Below are 22500 nucleotides of genomic sequence, written 5' to 3'. Positions count from 1 at the left end.
CTGTTTGACACATTACTCCCATGGAGGAAAGTGCGCATGGTGACTGTTGTGTTCAATCCCGATGCAATTTCTGTGTTTCATCAACACTGTGATAGTCCACAGATTACAGAATGACACCAGATGTGCATCGGAAACTACAAATAGTCTTCCAGGGAACGATCAAAGCGTAGACTGTTTAGGACATTACTCCCATGGAGGAAAGTGCGCATGGTGACTGTTGTATTCAATCCCGATGCCATTTCTGTGATTCATCAACACTTTAAAGGTCCACAGATTACAGAGTGATTCCAGATGTGCTTCGGAAACTACTACTGGTCTTACAGGGAACGATCAATGCGTAGACTGTTTGAGACATAACTCCCATGGAGGAAAGTGCGCATGGTGACTGTTGTATTCAATCCCGATTCAATTTCTGTGTTTCATCAACACTTTGAAGGTCCTCAGATTACAGACTGCCTCCTGATGTGCATCGGAAACTACTACTGGTCTTCCAGGGAACGAACAAAACGTAGACTGTTTGAGACATTAACCCCTTCAGGAAAGTGCGCATGATGACTGTTGTATTCAATCCTGGTGCAATTTCTGTGTTTCATCAACACTCTGATAGTCCACAGATTACAGAATGCCTCCAGATGTGTATCGGAAACTACACTGGTCTTGCAGGGAACGATAAAAGCGTAAACTGTTTGACACATTACTCCCATGGAGGACAGTGCGCATGGTGGCTGTTGTATTGAATCCCGATGCAATTTCTGTGTTTCATCAACACTTTGAAGGTCCAAAGATAACAGGATGCCTCCAAAAGTGCATCGGATACTACTACTGGTCTTCCAGGAAACGATCAAACCGTAGACTGTTTGAGACATTACTCCCATGGAGGAAAGTACGAATGGAGAGTGATTCATTCAATCCCGAGGCAATTTCTGTGTTTCATCGACACTTTGCTGGACCACAGATTACTGAATGCCTCCAGATGTGCATCGGAAACTACTACTGGTCCCGCAGGGAACGATCAAAGCGTAGACTCTTTGAGTCATTGCTCCCATGAAGGAAAATGCACATGGTGACTGTAGTATTCAATCCCCAGGCAATTTCTGTGTTTCATCAAGACTTTGAAGGTCCACAGATTACAGAAAGCATCCAGATGTGCATCGGAAACTACCACTGGCCTTGCAGGGAGCGATCAAATCGTAGACTGTTTGAGACATTACTCCCATTTAGGAAAATTGCGCATGCTGACTATTGTATTTAATCCCGATGCAATTTCTATGTTTCAACAACCCTCTGATAGTCCACACATAACAGAATGAACCCAGATGTTCATCGAAAACTACTACTGGTCCTCCAGGAAACGATCAAAGCGTAGACTGTTTGAGATAATACTCCCATGGAGGAAAGTGCGCATGGTGACTGTTGTATTCAACCCCGATGCAATTTCTGTGTTTCATCAACACTTTAAAGGTCCACAGATTTCAGAGTGCCTCCAGATGTGCTTCGGAAACTACTACTGGTCTTACAGGGAACGATCAATGCGTAGACTGTTTGAGACATAACTCGCATGGAGGAAAGTGCGCATGGTGATTGTTGAATTCTATCCCGATTCAATTTCTGTGTTTCAACAACACTCAGATAGTCCACACATTACAGAATGCCCCCAGATTTGCATCGGAAACTACTACTGGTCTTCTAGGGAACGATCAAAGCGTACACTGTTTGAGACACTACTGCCATGGAGGAAAGTACCCATGGTGACTGTTGTATTCAATCCCGATGCAATTTCTGTGTTTCATCAACACTAAGATAGTTCACACATTAAAGAATGGCCCCAGATGTGCATCGGTAACTACTACTGGTCTTCCTGGGAACGATCAAAGCGTAAACTGTATGAGACTTTACTCCCGTGGAGGAAAGTGCTCATGGTGACTGTTGTGTTCAATCCCGATGCAATTTCTGTGTTTCATCAACACTCTGATAGTACACAGATTACAGAATGCCCCCAGATGTGCATTGGAAACTACTACTGGTCTTCCAGAGAACGATCAAAACGTAAACTGTTTGAGACATTACTCCCGTGGAGGAAAGTGCGCATGGTGACTGTTGTATTCAATCCCGATGCAATTTCTGTGTTTTATCAACACTGTGATAGTCCACAGATTACAGAATGACACCAGATGTGCATTGGAAACTACAAATAGTCTTCCAGGGAACGATCAAAGCGTAGACTGTTTGGGACATTACTCCCATTTAGGAAAGTGCGCGTGGTGACTGTTGTATAAATTCCCGATGCAATTTCTGTGTTTCATCAACACTTTGAACGTCCACAGATTACAGAATGCCTCCAGATGTGCATCGGAAACAACTACCGGTCCCCCAGAGAACGATCAAAGCGTAAACTGTTTGACACATTACTCCCATGGAGGGAAGTGCGCATGGTGACTGTTGTATTCAATCCCGATGCATTTTCTGTGTTTCATCAACAGTTTGAAGGTCCACAGATTACAGAATGCCTCCAGATATCCATCGGAAACTACTACTGGTCTTTCAGGAATCGATCAAAGCGTGGACTGTTTTAGACATTACTCCCATGGAGGAAAGTACGCATGGTGACTGTTGTATTCAATCCCGATGCAATTTATGTGTTTCAACAACACTCAGATAGTCCACAGATTACAGAAAGGCCTCCAGATAGGCATCGGGAACTACTACTGGTCTTCCAGGGTAACGATCAAAGCGTAGACTGTTTGAGACATTACTCCCATGGAGGAAAGTGCGCATGGTGACTGTTGTATTCAATCCCGATTCAATTTCTGTGTTTCATCAACACCCTGATAGTCCACACATTACCGAAGCCCCCCTGATGTGCATCGGAAAATACTACTTGACTTACAGGGAACGGTAAAAGCGTAAACTGTTTGAGACATTAATCCCATGGAGGAAAGTGCGCATGGTAACTGTTGTATGAAATCCCGATGCAATTTCTGTGTTTCTTCAACACTCTGATAGTCCACACATTACAGAATGCCTCCAGATGTGTATCGGAAACTACTACTGGTCTTCCAGGGAACGATAAGAGCGTAAACTGTTTGAGACATTACACACATGGAGGAAAGTGCGCATGGTGACTGTTGTATTCAATCCCGATGCAATTTCTGTGTTTCTTCAACACTCTGATAGTCCACACATTACAGAAGGCCCCCAGATGTGCATCGGAAACTACGACTGGTCTTCCAGGGAACGATCAAAGCGTAAACTGTTTGAGACATTACTCCCATGGAGGAAAGTGCGCATGATGACTGTTGTATTCAATCCCGATGCATTTTCTTTGTTTCATCAACACTTTGAAGGTCAACAGACTACAGAATGCCTCCAGATGTGCATCGGAAACTACTACTGGTCTTTCAGGAATCGATCAAAGCGTAGACTGTTTGAGACATTACTCCCATGGAGGTAAGTGCGCATCGTGACTGTTGTATTCAATCCAGATGCAATTTATGTGTTTCAACAACAAACAGATAGGCCACAGATTACAGAATGACACCAGATGTGCTTCGGAAACTACAACTTGTGTTCCAGGGATCGATCAAACCGTAGACTGTTTCAGACATTACTCCCATAGAGGAAAGTGTGCGCGGTGACTGTTGTATTCATTCCCGGTGCAATTTCTGTGTTTCATCAACACTTTGATGGTCCACAGATTACACAGTGCTCCAGATGTGCATCGGAAACTACTACTGGTCCTCCAGGAAACGATCAAAGCGTAAACTGTTTGAGACATTACTCCCACGGAGTAAAGTGCCCATGGTGACTGTTGTATTCAATCCCGATGCAGTTTCTTTGTTTCATCAACACTCTGATATTCCACACATTACAGAATGCCCCCAGATGTGCATCGGAAACTACTACTGGTATTCCAGAGAACGATCAAAGCGTAAACTGTTTGAGACATTACTCCCATGGAGGAAAGTGCGCATGGTGACTGTTGTATATAATGCCGATGCAATTTCTGTGTTTCTTTAACACTCTGATAGTCCACAGATTTCAGAATGCCTCCAGATATGCATCGGATACTACTACTGGTCTTCCAGGGAACGATCAAGTCGTAGACTGTTTGAGACATTACTCCCATGGAGGAAAGTGTGCATGGTGATTGTTGTATTCAATCCCGATGCATTTTCTGTGTTTCATCAACACTTTGAAAGTCCACAGACTACAGAATGCCTCCAGATGTGCATCGGAAACTACTACTGGTCTTCCAGGAATCGATCAAAGCGTAGACTGCTTGAGACATTACTCCCATGGAGGAAAGTGCGCATGGTGACTGTTGTATACAATCCCGACGCAATTTATGTGTTTCAACTACACTCAGATAGTCCACAGATTACAGAATGCATCCAGATAGGCATCGGAAAGTACTACTGTTCTTCCAGTTAACGATCAAAGCGTAGACTGTTTGAGACATTACTCCCATGGAGGAAAGTGCGCATCGTGAATTTTGTGTTCAATCCCGATGCACTTTCTGTGTTTCAACAACACTCTGATAGTCCACAGATTACAGAATGCCTCCAGATGTGCATCTGAAACTACTACTGGTCTTCCAGGGAACGATCAAAGCGTAAACTGTTTGAGACATTACTCCCATGGAGGAAAATTGCGCATGGTGACTGTTGTATTCAATCCCGATGCAATTTCTGTGTTTCGTCAACACTCTGATCGTCCACACATTACGGAAGGCCCCCTGATGTGCATCGGAAACTACTACTGGTCTTCCATTGAACGATCAAAGCGTAGACTGTTTGAGACATTACTCCCATTGAGGAAAGTGCGAATGGTGATTGTTGTATTCAATCCCGATCCATTTTCTGTGTTTGATCAACACTTTGGAGGTCCACAGATTACAGAATGCCTCCAGATGTGCATCGGAAACTACTACTGGTCTTCCAGGAATCGATCAAAGCATAGACTGTTTGAGACATTACTCCCATGGGGAAAGTGCGCATGGTGACCGTTGTATTCAATCCCGATGCAATTTATGTGTTTCAACAACACTCAAATAGTCCACAGATTACCGAATGATTCCAGATAGGCATCTGAAACTACTACTGGTCTTCCAGGGAAAGATCAAAGCGTAGACGGTTTGAGACATTACTCCCATGGAGGAATGTGCGCATGGTGACTGTTGTATTCAATCCCGATGTAATTCCTGTGTTTCAACAACACTCTGATAGTCCACAGATTGCAGAATGCCTCCAGATGTGCATCGGAAACTACTACTGGTCTTCCAGGGAACGATCAAAGCGTAGACTGTTTGGGACATTACTCCAATCGAGGAAAATTGCGCATGGTGACTGTTGTATACAATCCCGATGCAATTTCTGTGTTTCAACAACACTCTGATAGTCCACACATTACAGAATGATCCCAGATGTTCACCGGAAACTACTACTGGTCTTCCAAGGGACGATCAAATCGTAAACTGTTTGAGACATTACTCCCATGGAGGAAAGTGTGCATGTGACTGTTGTATTCAATCCCAATGCAATTTCTGCTCTTCATCAACACTCTGATAGTCCACACATTACAGAAGGCCCCCTGATGTGCATCGGAGACTACTACTGGTCTTCCAGGGAACGATCAAAGCGTAAACTGTTTGAGACATTACTCCCATGGAGAAAAGTGCGCATGGTAACTGTTGTATTCAATCCCGATGTAATTTCTGTGTTTCATCAACACTCTGGTAGTCCACACATTACAGAATGACACCAGATGTGCATCGGAAACTACTACTGGTCTTCCAGGGAACGATCAAATCGTAGAATGTTTGAGACATTACTCCCATGGAGGAATGTGCGCATGGTGACTGTTGTATTCAATCCCGATGCAATTTCTGAGTTTCATCAACAATCTGATAGTCCACACATTACAGAATGCCTCCAGATGTGCATCGGAAACTACTACTGGTCTTCCAGGGAACGATCAAAGCGTAGACTGTTTGAGACATTACTCCCATGGAGGAAAATTTGGCATGGTGACTGATGTTTACAATCCCGATGCAATTTCTGTGTTTCAACAACACTCTGATAGTCCACACATTACAGAATGATCCCAGATGTTCATCGGAAACTACTACTCGTCTTCCAAGGTCGATCAAATCGTAAACTGTTTGAGACATTACTCCTATGGAGGAAAGTGTGCATGATGACTGTTGTATTCTATCCCGATGCAATTTCTGTGTTTCATCAACACTCTGATAGTCAACAGAGTACAGAATGCCCCCTGATGTGCATCGGGAACTACTACTGGTCATCAAGGAAACGATCAAAGCGTAGACTGTTTGAGACATTACTCCCATGGAGGAAAGTGCGCATTGTGACTGTTGTATTCAATCCCGATGCAATTTATGTGTTTCAATAACACTCAGATAGTCCACAGATTACAGAATGCCTCCAGATACGCATCGGTAACTACTACTGATCTTCCAGGGAACGATCAAAGCGCAGACTTTTTGAGACATTACTCCCATGGAGGAAAGTGGGCATGGGATGTGTTGTATTCAATCCCAAAACCATTTATGTGTTTCATGAACACTCTGATAGTCCACAGATTACAGAATGCCCCCAGATGTGCATCGGAAACAACTACTGGTCTTCCAGAGAACGATCAAAGCGTAAACTGTTTGAGACATTACTCCCATGGAGGAAAGTGCGCATGGTGAGTGTTGTATTGAATCCCGAAACCATTTCTGTGTTTCATGAACACTCTGATAGTCCACAGATTACAGAATGCCCCCAGATGTGCATCGGAAACTACTACTGGTCTTCCAGAGAACAATCAAAGCGTAAACTGTTTGAGACACTACTCCCGTGGGGGAAAGTGCGAATAGTGACTGTTGTATGAAATCCCGTTGAAATTTCTATGCTTTATCAACACTCTGATAGTCCACAGATTACAGAATGACACCAGATGTGCATCGGAAACTTCAACTTGCCTTCCAGGGAACAATCAAAGCGTAGACTGTTTGAGACATTACTCCCATGGGGAAAGTGCGCATGGTGACCGTTGTATTCAATCCCGATGCAATTTATGTGTTTCAACAACACTCAAATAGTCCACAGATTACCGAATGATTCCAGATAGGCATGTGAAACTACTACTGGACTTCCAGGGAACGATCAAAGCGTAGACGGTTTGAGACATTACTCCCATGGAGGAAAGTGCGCATGGTGACTGTTGTATTCAATCCCGATGCAATTCCTGTGTTTCAACAACACTCTGATAGTCCACAGATTGCAGAATGCCTCCAGATGTGCATCGGAAACTACCACTGGTCTTCCAGGGAACGATCAAAGCGTAGACTGTTTGAGACATTACTCCAATCGAGGAAAATTGCGCATGGTGACTGTTGTATACAATCCCGATGCAATTTCTGTGTTTCAACAACACTCTGATAGTTCACGCATTACAGAATGATCCCAGATGTTCATCGGAAACTACTACTGGTCTTCCAAGGGACGATCAAATCGTAAACTGTTTGAGACATTACTCCCATGGAGGAAAGTGTGCATGTGACTGTTGTATTCAATCCCGATGCAATTTCTGCGCTTCATCAACACTCTGATAGTCCACACATTACAGAAGGCCCCCTGATGTGCATCGGAAACTACTACTGGTCCTCCAGGGAACGATCAAAGCGTAAACTGTTTGAGACATTACTCCCATGGAGGAATGTGCGCATGGTGACTGTTGTATTCAATCCCGATGCAATTTCTGAGTTTCATCAACAATCTGATAGTCCACACATTACAGAATGCCTCCAGATGTGCATCGGAAACTACTACTGGTCTTCCAGGGAACGATCAAAGCGTAGACTGTTTGAGACATTACTCCCATGGAGGAAAATTTGGCATGGTGACTGATGTTTACAATCCCGATGCAATTTCTGTGTTTCAACAACACTCTGATAGTCCACACATTACAGAATGATCCCAGATGTTCATCGGAAACTACTACTCGTCTTCCAAGGTCGATCAAATCGTAAACTGTTTGAGACATTACTCCTATGGAGGAAAGTGTGCATGATGACTGTTGTATTCTATCCCGATGCAATTTCTGTGTTTCATCAACACTCTGATAGTCCACAGAATACAGAATGCACCCTGATGTGCATCGGAAACTACTACTGGTCATCAAAGAAACGATCAAAGCGTAGACTGTTTGAGACATTACTCCCATGGAGGAAAGTGCGCATTGTGACTGTTGTATTCAATCCCGATGCAATTTATGTGATTCAACAACACTCAGATAGTCCACAGATTACAGAATGCCTCCAGATACGCATCGGTAACTACTACTGATCTTCCAGGGAACGATCAAAGCGCAGACTGTTTGAGACATTACTCCCATGGAGGAAAGTGCGCATGGTGACTGTTGTATTCAATCCCGATGCAATTCCTGTGTTTCAACAACACTCTGATAGTTCACGCATTACAGAATGATCCCAGATGTTCATCGGAAACTACTACTGGTCTTCCAAGGGACGATCAAATCGTAAACTGTTTGAGACATTACTCCCATGGAGGAAAGTGTGCATGTGACTGTTGTATTCAATCCCGATGCAATTTATGCGCTTCATCAACACTCTGATAGTCCACACATTACAGAAGGCCCCCTGATGTGCATCGGAAACTACTACTGGTCCTCCAGGGAACGATCAAAGCGTAAACTGTTTGAGACATTACTCCCATGGAGAAAAGTGCGCATGGTGACTGTTGTATTCAATCCCGATGTAATTTCTGTGTTTCATCAACACTCTGGTAGTCCACACATTACAGAATGACACCAGATGTGCATCGGAAACTACTACTGGTCTTCCAGGGAACGATCAAATCGTAGAATGTTTGAGACATTACTCCCATGGAGGAATGTGCGCATGGTGACTGTTGTATTCAATCCCGATGCAATTTCTGAGTTTCATCAACAATCTGATAGTCCACACATTACGGAATGCCTCCAGATGTGCATCGGAAACTACTACTGGTCTTCCAGGGAACGATCAAAGCGTAGACTGTTTGAGACATTACTCCCATTGAGGAAAATTTGGCATGGTGACTAATGTTTACAATCCCGATGCAATTTCTGTGTTTCAACAACACTCTGATAGTCCACACATTACAGAATGATCCCAGATGTCCATCGGAAACTACTACTCGTCTTCCAAGGGACGATCAAATCGTAAACTGTTTGAGACCTTACTCCCATGGAGGAAAGTGTGCATGGTGACTGTTGTATTCAATCCCGATGCAATTTCTGTGTTTCATCAACACTCTGATAGTCCACAGAATACAGAATGCCCCATGATGTGCATCGGACACTACTACTGGTCATCAAGGAAACGATCAAAGCGTAGACTGTTTGAGACATTACTCCCATGGAGGAAAGTGCGCATGGTGACTGTTGTATTCAATCCCGATGCAATTTATGTGTTTCAACAACACTCAGATAGTCCACAGATTACAGAATGCCTCCAGATACGCATCGGTAACTACTACTGATCTTCCAGGGAACGATCAAAGCGTAGACTGTTTGAGACATTACTCCCATGGAGGAAAGTGGGCATGGGATCTGTTGTATTCAATCCCAAAACCATTTATGTGTTTCATGAACACTCTGATAGTCCACAGATTACAGAATGCCCCCAGATGTGCATCGGAAACAACTACTGGTCTTCCAGAGAACAATCAAAGCGTAAACTGTTTGAGACATTACTCCCGTGGAGGAAAGTGCGAATGGTGACTGTTGTTTTCAATCCCGTTGAAATTTCTGTGTTTTATCAACACTCTGATAGTCCACAGATTACAGAATAACACCAGATGTGCATCGGAAACTTCAACTTGCCTTCCAGGGAACAATCAAAGCGTAGACTGTTTGAGACATTACTCCCATGGAGGAAAGTGCGCATGGTGACTGTTGTATACAATCCCGATGCAATTTTTGTGTTTCATCAACACTCTGATAGTCCACAGATTTCAGAATGCCTCCAGATGTGCATCGGAAACTACTACAGGTCTTCCAGGGAACGATCAAAGCGTAGACTGTTTGAGACATTACTCCCATGGAGGAAAGTGCGCATGGTGATTGTTGTATTCAATCCCGATGCATTTTCTGTGTTTCATCAACACTTTGAAGGTCCACAGACTACAGATTTCCTCCGGATGTGCAACGGAAACAACTACTGGTCTTCCAGGAATCGATTAAAGCGTAGACTGTTTGAGACATTACTCCCATGGAGGAAAGTGCGCATGGTGACTGATGTTTACAATCCCGATGCAATTTCTGTGTTTCAACAACACTCTGATAGTCCACACATTACAGAATGATCCCAGATGTTCATCGGAAACTACTACTCGTCTTCCAAGGTCGATCAAATCGTAAACTGTTTGAGACATTACTCCTATGGAGGAAAGTGTGCATGATGACTGTTGTATTCTATCCCGATGCAATTTCTGTGTTTCATCAACACTCTGATAGTCCACAGATTACAGAATGACACCAGATGTGCATCGGAAACTTCAACTTGCCTTCCAGGGAACAATCAAAGCGTAGACTGTTTGAGACATTACTCCCATGGGGAAAGTGCGCATGGTGACCGTTGTATTCAATCCCGATGCAATTTATGTGTTTCAACAACACTCAAATAGTCCACAGATTACCGAATGATTCCAGATAGGCATGTGAAACTACTACTGGTCTTCCAGGGAACGATCAAAGCGTAGACGGTTTGAGACATTACTCCCATGGAGGAAAGTGCGCATGGTGACTGTTGTATTCAATCCCGATGCAATTCCTGTGTTTCAACAACACTCTGATAGTCCACAGATTGCAGAATGCCTCCAGATGTGCATCGGAAACTACCACTGGTCTTCCAGGGAACGATCAAAGCGTAGACTGTTTGAGACATTACTCCAATCGAGGAAAATTGCGCATGGTGACTGTTGTATACAATCCCGATGCAATTTCTGTGTTTCAACAACACTCTGATAGTTCACGCATTACAGAATGATCCCAGATGTTCATCGGAAACTACTACTGGTCTTCCAAGGGACGATCAAATCGTAAACTGTTTGAGACATTACTCCCATGGAGGAAAGTGTGCATGTGACTGTTGTATTCAATCCCGATGCAATTTCTGCGCTTCATCAACACTCTGATAGTCCACACATTACAGAAGGCCCCCTGATGTGCATCGGAAACTACTACTGGTCCTCCAGGGAACGATCAAAGCGTAAACTGTTTGAGACATTACTCCCATGGAGGAATGTGCGCATGGTGACTGTTGTATTCAATCCCGATGCAATTTCTGAGTTTCATCAACAATCTGATAGTCCACACATTACAGAATGCCTCCAGATGTGCATCGGAAACTACTACTGGTCTTCCAGGGAACGATCAAAGCGTAGACTGTTTGAGACATTACTCCCATGGAGGAAAATTTGGCATGGTGACTGATGTTTACAATCCCGATGCAATTTCTGTGTTTCAACAACACTCTGATAGTCCACACATTACAAAATGATCCCAGATGTTCATCGGAAACTACTACTCGTCTTCCAAGGTCGATCAAATCGTAAACTGTTTGAGACATTACTCCTATGGAGGAAAGTGTGCATGATGACTGTTGTATTCTATCCCGATGCAATTTCTGTGTTTCATCAACACTCTGATAGTCCACAGAATACAGAATGCACCCTGATGTGCATCGGAAACTACTACTGGTCATCAAAGAAACGATCAAAGCGTAGACTGTTTGAGACATTACTCCCATGGAGGAAAGTGCGCATTGTGACTGTTGTATTCAGTCCCGATGCAATTTATGTGTTTCAACAACACTCAGATAGTCCACAGATTACAGAATGCCTCCAGATACGCATCGGTAACTACTACTGATCTTCCAGGGAACGATCAAAGCGCAGACTGTTTGAGACATTACTCCCATGGAGGAAAGTGGGCATGGGATCTGTTGTATTCAATCCCAAAACCATTTATGTGTTTCATGAACACTCTGATAGTCCACAGATTACAGAATGCCCCCAGATGTGCATCGGAAACAACTACTGGTCTTCCAGAGAACAATCAAAGCGTAAACTGTTTGAGACATTACTCCCGTGGAGGAAAGTGCGAATGGTGACTGTTGTTTTCAATCCCGTTGAAATTTCTGTGTTTTATCAACACTCTGATAGTCCACAGATTACAGAATAACACCAGATGTGCATCGGAAACTTCAACTTGCCTTCCAGGGAACAATCATAGCGTAGACTGTTTGAGACATTACTCCCATGGAGGAAAGTGCGCATGGTGACTGTTGTATACAATCCCGATGCAATTTTTGTGTTTCATCAACACTCTGATAGTCCACAGATTTCAGAATGCCTCCAGATGTGCATCGGAAACTACTACAGGTCTTCCAGGGAACGATCAAAGCGTAGACTGTTTGAGACATTACTCCCATGGAGGAAAGTGCGCATGGTGATTGTTGTATTCAATCCCGATGCATTTTCTGTGTTTCATCAACACTTTGAAGGTCCACAGACTACAGATTTCCTCCGGATGTGCAACGGAAACAACTACTGGTCTTCCAGGAATCGATTAAAGCGTAGACTGTTTGAGACATTACTCCCATGGAGGAAAGTGCGCATGGTGACTGATGTTTACAATCCCGATGCAATTTCTGTGTTTCAACAACACTCTGATAGTCCACACATTACAGAATGATCCCAGATGTTCATCGGAAACTACTACTCGTCTTCCAAGGTCGATCAAATCGTAAACTGTTTGAGACATTACTCCTATGGAGGAAAGTGTGCATGATGACTGTTGTGTTCTAACCCGATGCAATTTCTGTGTTTCATCAACACTCTGATAGTCCACAGAATACAGAATGCACCCTGATGTGCATCGGAAACTACTACTGGTCATCAAAGAAACGATCAAAGCGTAGACTGTTTGAGACATTACTCCCATGGAGGAAAGTGCGCATTGTGACTGTTGTATTCAATCCCGATGCAATTTATGTGTTTCAACAACACTCAGATAGTCCACAGATTACAGAATGCCTCCAGATACGCATCGGTAACTACTACTGATCTTCCAGGGAACGATCAAAGCGCAGACTGTTTGAGACATTACTCCCATGGAGGAAAGTGCGCATGGTGACTGTTGTATTCAATCCCGATGCAATTCCTGTGTTTCAACAACACTCTGATAGTTCACGCATTACAGAATGATCCCAGATGTTCATCGGAAACTACTACTGGTCTTCCAAGGGACGATCAAATCGTAAACTGTTTGAGACATTACTCCCATGGGGGAAAGTGTGCATGTGACTGTTGTATTCAATCCCGATGCAATTTCTGCGCTTCATCAACACTCTGATAGTCCACACATTACAGAAGGCCCCCTGATGTGCATCGGAAACTACTACTGGTCCTCCAGGGAACGATCAAAGCGTAAACTGTTTGAGACATTACTCCCATGGAGAAAAGTGCGCATGGTGACTGTTGTATTCAATCCCGATGTAATTTCTGTGTTTCATCAACATTCTGGTAGTCCACACATTACAGAATGACACCAGATGTGCATCGGAAACTACTACTGGTCTTCCAGGGAACGATCAAATCGTAGAATGTTTGAGACATTACTCCCATGGAGGAATGTGCGCATGGTGACTGTTGTATTCAATCCCGATGCAATTTCTGAGTTTCATCAACAATCTGATAGTCCACACATTACGGAATGCCTCCAGATGTGCATCGGAAACTACTACTGGTCTTCCAGGGAACGATCAAAGCGTAGACTGTTTGAGACATTACTCCCATGGAGGAAAATTTGGCATGGTGACTAATGTTTACAATCCCGATGCAATTTCTGTGTTTCAACAACACTCTGATAGTCCACACATTACAGAATGATCCCAGATGTCCATCGGAAACTACTACTCGTCTTCCAAGGGACGATCAAATCGTAAACCGTTTGAGACCTTACTCCCATGGAGGAAAGTGTGCATGGTGACTGTTGTATTCAATCCCGATGCAATTTCTGTGTTTCATCAACACTCTGATAGTCCACAGAATACAGAATGCCCCATGATGTGCATCGGACACTACTACTGGTCATCAAGGAAACGATCAAAGCGTAGACTGTTTGAGACATTACTCCCATGGAGGAAAGTGCGCATGGTGACTGTTGTATTCAATCCCGATGCAATTTATGTGTTTCAACAACACTCAGATAGTCCACAGATTACAGAATGCCTCCAGATACGCATCGGTAACTACTACTGATCTTCCAGGGAACGATCAAAGCGTAGACTTTTTGCGACATTACTCCCAAGGAGGAAAGTGGGCATGGGATCTGTTGTATTCAATCCCAAAACCATTTATGTGTTTCATGAACACTCTGATAGTCCACAGATTACAGAATGCCCCCAGGTGTGCATCGGAAACAACTACTGGTCTTCCAGAGAACAATCAAAGCGTAAACTGTTTGAGACATTACTCCCGTGGAGGAAAGTGCGAATGGTGACTGTTGTTTTCAATCCCGTTGAAATTTCTGTGTTTTATCAACACTCTGATAGTCCACAGATTACAGAATAACACCAGATGTGCATCGGAAACTTCAACTTGCCTTCCAGGGAACAATCAAAGCGTAGACTGTTTGAGACATTCCTCCCATGGAGGAAAGTGCGCATGGTGACTGTTGTATACAATCCCGATGCAATTTTTGTGTTTCATCAACACTCTGATAGTCCACAGATTTCAGAATGCCTCCAGATGTGCATCGGAAACTACTACAGGTCTTCCAGGGAACGATCAAAGCGTAGACTGTTTGAGACATTACTCCCATGGAGGAAAGTGCGCATGGTGATTGTTGTATTCAATCCCGATGCATTTTCTGTGTTTCATCAACACTTTGAAGGTCCACAGACAACAGATTTCCTCCGGATGTGCAACGGAAACAACTACTGGTCTTCCAGGAATCGATTAAAGCGTAGACTGTTTGAGACATTACTCCCATGGAGGAAAGTGCGCATGGTGACTGATGTTTACAATCCCGATGCAATTTCTGTGTTTCAACAACACTCTGATAGTCCACACATTACAGAATGATCCCAGATGTTCATCGGAAACTACTACTCGTCTTCCAAGGTCGATCAAATCGTAAACTGTTTGAGACATTACTCCTATGGAGGAAAGTGTGCATGATGACTGTTGTATTCTATCCAGATGCAATTTCTGTGTTTCATCAACACTCTGATAGTCCACAGATTACAGAATGACACCAGATGTGCATCGGAAACTTCAACTTGCCTTCCAGGGAACAATCAAAGCGTAGACTGTTTGAGACATTACTCCCATGGGGAAAGTGCGCATGGTGACCGTTGTATTCAATCCCGATGCAATTTATGTGTTTCAACAACACTCAAATAGTCCACAGATTACCGAATGATTCCAGATAGGCATGTGAAACTACTACTGGTCTTCTAGGGAACGATCAAAGCGTAGACGGTTTGAGACATTACTCCCATGGAGGAAAGGGCGCATGGTGACTGTTGTATTCAATCCCGATGCAATTCCTGTGTTTCAACAACACTCTGATAGTCCACAGATTGCAGAATGCCTCCAGATGTGCATCGGAGACTACCACTGGTCTTCCAGGGAACGATCAAAGCGTAGACTGTTTGAGACATTACTCCAATCGAGGAAAATTGCGCATGGTGACTGTTGTATACAATCCCGATGCAATTTCTGTGTTTCAACAACACTCTGATAGTTCACGCATTACAGAATGATCCCAGATGTTCATCGGAAACTACTACTGGTCTTCCAAGGGACGATCAAATCGTAAACTGTTTGAGACATTACTCCCATGGAGGAAAGTGTGCATGTGACTGTTGTATTCAATCCCGATGCAATTTCTGCGCTTCATCAACACTCTGATAGTCCACACATTACAGAAGGCCCCTTGATGTGCATCGGAAACTACTACTGGTCCTCCAGGGAACGATCAAAGCGTAAACTGTTTGAGACATTACTCCCATGGAGGAATGTGCGCATGGTGACTGTTGTATTCAATCCCGATGCAATTTCTGAGTTTCATCAACAATCTGATAGTCCACACATTACAGAATGCCTCCAGATGTGCATCGGAAACTACTACTGGTCTTCCAGGGAACGATCAAAGCGTAGACTGTTTGAGACATTACTCCCATGGAGGAAAATTTGGCATGGTGACTAATGTTTACAATCCCGATGCAATTTCTGTGTTTCAACAACACTCTGATAGTCCACACATTACAGAATGATCCCAGATGTCCATCGGAAACTACTACTCGTCTTCCAAGGGACGATCAAATCGTAAACTGTTTGAGACCTTACTCCCATGGAGGAAAGTGTGCATGGTGACTGTTGTATTCAATCCCGATGCAATTTCTGTGTTTCATCAACACTCTGATAGTCCACAGAATACAGAATGCCCCATGATGTGCATCGGACACTACTACTGGTCATCAAGGAAACGATCAAAGCGTAGACTGTTTGAGACATTACTCCCATGGAGGAAAGTGCGCATGGTGACTGTTGTATTCAATCCCGATGCAATGTATGTGATTCAACAACACTCAGATAGTCCACAGATTACAGAATGCCTCCAGATACGCATCGGTAACTACTACTGATCTTCCAGGGAACGATCAAAGCGTAGACTTTTTGAGACATTACTCCCATGGAGGAAAGTGGGCATGGGATCTGTTGTATTCAATCAAAAAACCATTTATGTGTTTCATGAACACTCTGATAGTCCACAGATTACAGAATGCCCCCAGATGTGCATCGGAAACAACTACTGGTCTTCCAGAGAACAATCAAAGCGTAAACTGTTTGAGACATTACTCCCGTGGAGGAAAGTGCGAATGGTGACTGTTGTTTTCAATCCCGTTGAAATTTCTGTGTTTTATCAACACTCTGATAGTCCACAGATTACAGAATAACACCAGATGTGCATCGGAAACTTCAACTTGCCTTCCAGGGAACAATCAAAGCGTAGACTGTTTGAGACATTACTCCCATGGAGGAAAGTGCGCATGGTGACTGTTGTATACAATCCCGATGCAATTTTTGTGTTTCATCAACACTCTGATAGTCCACAGATTTCAGAATGCCTCCAGATGTGCATCGGAAACTACTACAGGTCTTCCAGGGAACGATCAAAGCGTAGACTGTTTGAGACATTACTCCCATGGAGGAAAGTGCGCATGGTGATTGTTGTATTCAATCCCGATGCATTTTCTGTGTTTCATCAACACTTTGAAGGTCCACAGACTACAGATTTCCTCCGGATGTGCAACGGAAACAACTACTGGTCTTCCAGGAATCGATTAAAGCGTAGACTGTTTGAGACATTACTTCCATGGAGGAAAGTGCGCATGGTGACTGATGTTTACAATCCCGATGCAATTTCTGTGTTTCAACAACACTCTGATAGTCCACACATTACAGAATGATCCCAGATGTTCATCGGAAACTACTACTCGTCTTCCAAGGTCGATCAAATCGTAAACTGTTTGAGACATTACTCCTATGGAGGAAAGTGTGCATGATGACTGTTGTATTCTATCCAGATGCAATTTCTGTGTTTCATCAACACTCAGATAGTCCACAGATTACAGAATGACACCAGATGTGCATCGGAAACTTCAACTTGCCTTCCAGGGAACAATCAAAGCGTAGACTGTTTGAGACATTACTCCCATGGGGAAAGTGCGCATGGTGACCGTTGTATTCAATCCCGATGCAATTTATGTGTTTCAACAACACTCAAATAGTCCACAGATTACCGAATGATTCCAGATAGGCATGTGAAACTACTACTGGTCTTCTAGGGAACGATCAAAGCGTAGACGGTTTGAGACATTACTCCCATGGAGGAAAGTGCGCATGGTGACTGTTGTATTCAATCCCGATGCAATTCCTGTGTTTCAACAACACTCTGATAGTCCACAGATTGCAGAATGCCTCCAGATGTGCATCGGAAACTACCACTGGTCTTCCAGGGAACGATCAAAGCGTAGACTGTTTGAGACATTACTCCAATCGAGGAAAATTGCGCATGGTGACTGTTGTATACAATCCCGATGCAATTTCTGTGTTTCAACAACACTCTGATAGTTCACGCATTACAGAATGATCCCAGATGTTCATCGGAAACTACTACTGGTCTTCCAAGGGACGATCAAATCGTAAACTGTTTGAGACATTACTCCCATGGAGGAAAGTGTGCATGTGACTGTTGTATTCAATCCCGATGCAATTTCTGCGCTTCATCAACACTCTGATAGTCCACACATTACAGAAGGCCCCCTGATGTGCATCGGAAACTACTACTGGTCCTCCAGGGAACGATCAAAGCGTAAACTGTTTGAGACATTACTCCCATGGAGGAATGTGCGCATGGTGACTGTTGTATTCAATCCCGATGCAATTTCTGAGTTTCATCAACAATCTGATAGTCCACACATTACAGAATGCCTCCAGATGTGCATCGGAAACTACTACTGGTCTTCCAGGGAACGATCAAAGCGTAGACTGTTTGAGACATTACTCCCATGGAGGAAAATTTGGCATGGTGACTGATGTTTACAATCCCGATGCAATTTCTGTGTTTCAACAACACTCTGATAGTCCACACATTACAGAATGATCCCAGATGTTCATCGGAAACTACTACTCGTCTTCCAAGGTCGATCAAATCGTAAACTGTTTGAGACATTACTCCTATGGAGGAAAGTGTGCATGATGACTGTTGTATTCTATCCCGATGCAATTTCTGTGTTTCATCAACACTCTGATAGTCCACAGAATACAGAATGCACCCTGATGTGCATCGGAAACTACTACTGGTCATCAAAGAAACGATCAAAGCGTAGACTGTTTGAGACATTACTCCCATGGAGGAAAGTGCGCATTGTGACTGTTGTATTCAATCCCGATGCAATTTATGTGTTTCAACAACACTCAGATAGTCCACAGATTACAGAATGCCTCCAGATACGCATCGGTAACTACTACTGATCTTCCAGGGAACGATCAAAGCGCAGACTGTTTGAGACATTACTCCCATGGAGGAAAGTGGGCATGGGATCTGTTGTATTCAATCCCAAAACCATTTATGTGTTTCATGAACACTCTGATAGTCCACAGATTACAGAATGCCCCCAGATGTGCATCGGAAACAACTACTGGTCTTCCAGAGAACGATCAAAGCGTAAACTGTTTGAGACATTACTCCCATGGAGGAAAGTGCGCATGGTGAGTGTTGTATTGAATCCCGAAACCATTTCTGTGTTTCATGAACACTCTGATAGTCCACAGATTACAGAATGCCCCCAGATGTGCATCGGAAACTACTACTGGTCTTCCAGGGAACGATCAAAGCGTAGACGGTTTGAGACATTACTCCCATGGAGGAAAGTGCGCATGGTGACTGTTGTATTCAATCCCGATGCAATTCCTGTGTTTCAACAACACTCTGATAGTCCACAGATTGCAGAATGCCTCCAGATGTGCATCGGAAACTACCACTGGTCTTCCAGGGAACGATCAAAGCGTAGACTGTTTGAGACAGTACTCCAATCGAGGAAAATTGCGCATGGTGACTGTTGTATACAATCCCGATGCAATTTCTGTGTTTCAACAACACTCTGATAGTTCACGCATTACAGAATGATCCCAGACGTTCATCGGAAACTACTACTGGTCTTCCAAGGGACGATCAAATCGTAAACTGTTTGAGACATTACTCCCATGGAGGAAAGTGTGCATGTGACTGTTGTATTCAATCCCGATGCAATTTCTGCGCTTCATCAACACTCTGATAGTCCACACATTACAGAAGGCCCCCTGATGTGCATCGGAAACTACTACTGGTCCTCCAGGGAACGATCAAAGCGTAAACTGTTTGAGACATTACTCCCATGGAGAAAAGTGCGCATGGTGACTGTTGTATTCAATCCCGATGTAATTTCTGTGTTTCATCAACACTCTGGTAGTCCACACATTACAGAATGACACCAGATGTGCATCGGAAACTACTACTGGTCTTCCAGGGAACGATCAAATCGTAGAATGTTTGAGACATTACTCCCATGGAGGAATGTGCGCATGGTGACTTTTGTATTCAATCCCGATGCAATTTCTGAGTTTCATCAACAATCTGATAGTCCACACATTACAGAATGCCTCCAGATGTGCATCGGAAACTACTACTGGTCTTCCAGGGAACGATCAAAGCGTAGACTGTTTGAGACATTACTCCCATGGAGGAAAATTTGGCATGGTGACTGATGTTTACAATCCCGATGCAATTTCTGTGTTTCAACAACACTCTGATAGTCCACACATTACAGAATGATCCCAGATGTTCATCGGAAACTACTACTCGTCTTCCAAGGGACGATCAAATCGTAAACTGTTTGAGACCTTACTCCCATGGAGGAAAGTGTGCATGGTGACTGTTGTATTCAATCCCGATGCAATTTCTGTGTTTCATCAACACTCTGATAGTCCACAGAATACAGAATGCCCCATGATGTGCATCGGAAACTACTACTGGTCATCAAGGAAACGATCAAAGCGTAGACTGTTTGAGACATTACTCCCATGGAGGAAAGTGCGCATGGTGACTGTTGTATTCAATCCCGATGCAATTTATGTGTTTCAACAACACTCAGATAGTCCACAGATTACAGAATGCCTCCAGATACGCATCGGTAACTACTACTGATCTTCCAGGGAACGATCAAAGCGTAGACTGTTTGAGACATTACTCCCATGGAGGAAAGTGGGCATGGGATCTGTTGTATTCAATCCCAAAACCATTTATGTGTTTCATGAACACTCTGATAGTCCACAGATTACAGAATGCCCCCAGATGTGCATCGGAAACAACTACTGGTCTTCCAGAGAACAATCAAAGCGTAAACTGTTTGAGACATTACTCCCGTGGAGGAAAGTGCGAATGGTGACTGTTGTTTTCAATCCCGTTGAAATTTCTGTGTTTTATCAACACTCTGATAGACCATAGATTACAGAATAACACCAGATGTGCATCGGAAACTTCAACTTGCCTTCCAGGGATCAATCAAAGCGTAGACTGTTTGAGACATTACTCCCATGGTGGAAAGTGCGCATGGTGACTGTTGTATACAATCCCGATGCAATTTTTGTGTTTCATCAACACTCTGATAGTCCACAGATTTCAGAATGCCTCCAGATGTGCATCGGAAACTACTACAGGTCTTCCAGGGAACGATCAAAGCGTAGACTGTTTGAGACATTACTCCCATGGAGGAAAGTGCGCATGGTGATTGTTGTATTCAATCCCGATGCATTTTCTGTGTTTCATCAACACTTTGAAGGTCCACAGACTACAGAATTCCTCCGGATGTGCAACGGAAACGACTACTGGTCTTCCAGGAATCTATTAAAGCGTAGACTGTTTGAGACATTACTCCCATGGAGGAAAGTGCGCATGGTGACTGTTGTATTCACTCCCGATGCAATTTCTGTGTTTTTTCAACACTCTGATAGTCCACAGATTGCAGAATGACACCAGATGTGCATCGGAAACTACAACTTGTCTTCCAGGGAAAGATCAAAGCGTAGACGGTTTGAGACATTACTCCCATGGAGGAAAGTGCGCGTGGTGACTGTTGTATTGATTCCCGATGCAATTTCTGTGTTTCATCAACACTTTGAAGGTCCACAGATTACACAGTGCCTCCAGATGTGTATCGGAAAATACTACTGGTCCTTCAGGGAACGATCAAAGCGTAAACTGTTTGAGACATTACTCCCATGGAGGAAAGTGCGCATGGTGACTGTTCTATTCAATCCCGATGCAATTTCTGTGTTTCATCAACACTCTGATAGTCCACACATTACAGAAGGTCCCCAGATGTGCATCGGAAACTACTACTGGTCTTCCAGGGAACGATCAAAGCGTAAACTGTTTGAGACATTACTCCCATGGAGGAAAGTGCGCATGGTGACTGTTGTATTCCATCCCGAAGCAATTTCTGTGTTTCATCAACACTCTGATAGGCCACAAATTACAGAATGACACCAGATGTGCTTCGGAAACTACTACTGGTCTTCCAGGGAACGATCCTAGCGTAGACTGTTTGAGACATTACTCCCATGGAGGAAAATGCGCATGATGACTGTTGTATTCAATCCCGAGGCAATTTCTGTGTTTCATCAACACTTTCAAGGTCCACAGATTACAGAATGCCTCCAGATGTCCATCGGAAACTACTACTGGTCTTCCAGGAATCGATCACAGCGCAGACTGTTTGAGACATTACTCCCATGGAGGAAAGTGCGCATTGTGACAGTTGTATTCAATCCCGATGCAATTTATGTGTTTCAACAACACTCTTATAGTCCACAGATT

Source organism: Schistocerca gregaria, chromosome 7 (assembly GCF_023897955.1).
Source record: "Schistocerca gregaria isolate iqSchGreg1 chromosome 7, iqSchGreg1.2, whole genome shotgun sequence".
Classification (NCBI taxonomy): Eukaryota; Metazoa; Arthropoda; class Insecta; order Orthoptera; family Acrididae; genus Schistocerca; species Schistocerca gregaria.
This window is presented reverse-complemented; position numbering follows the sequence as displayed.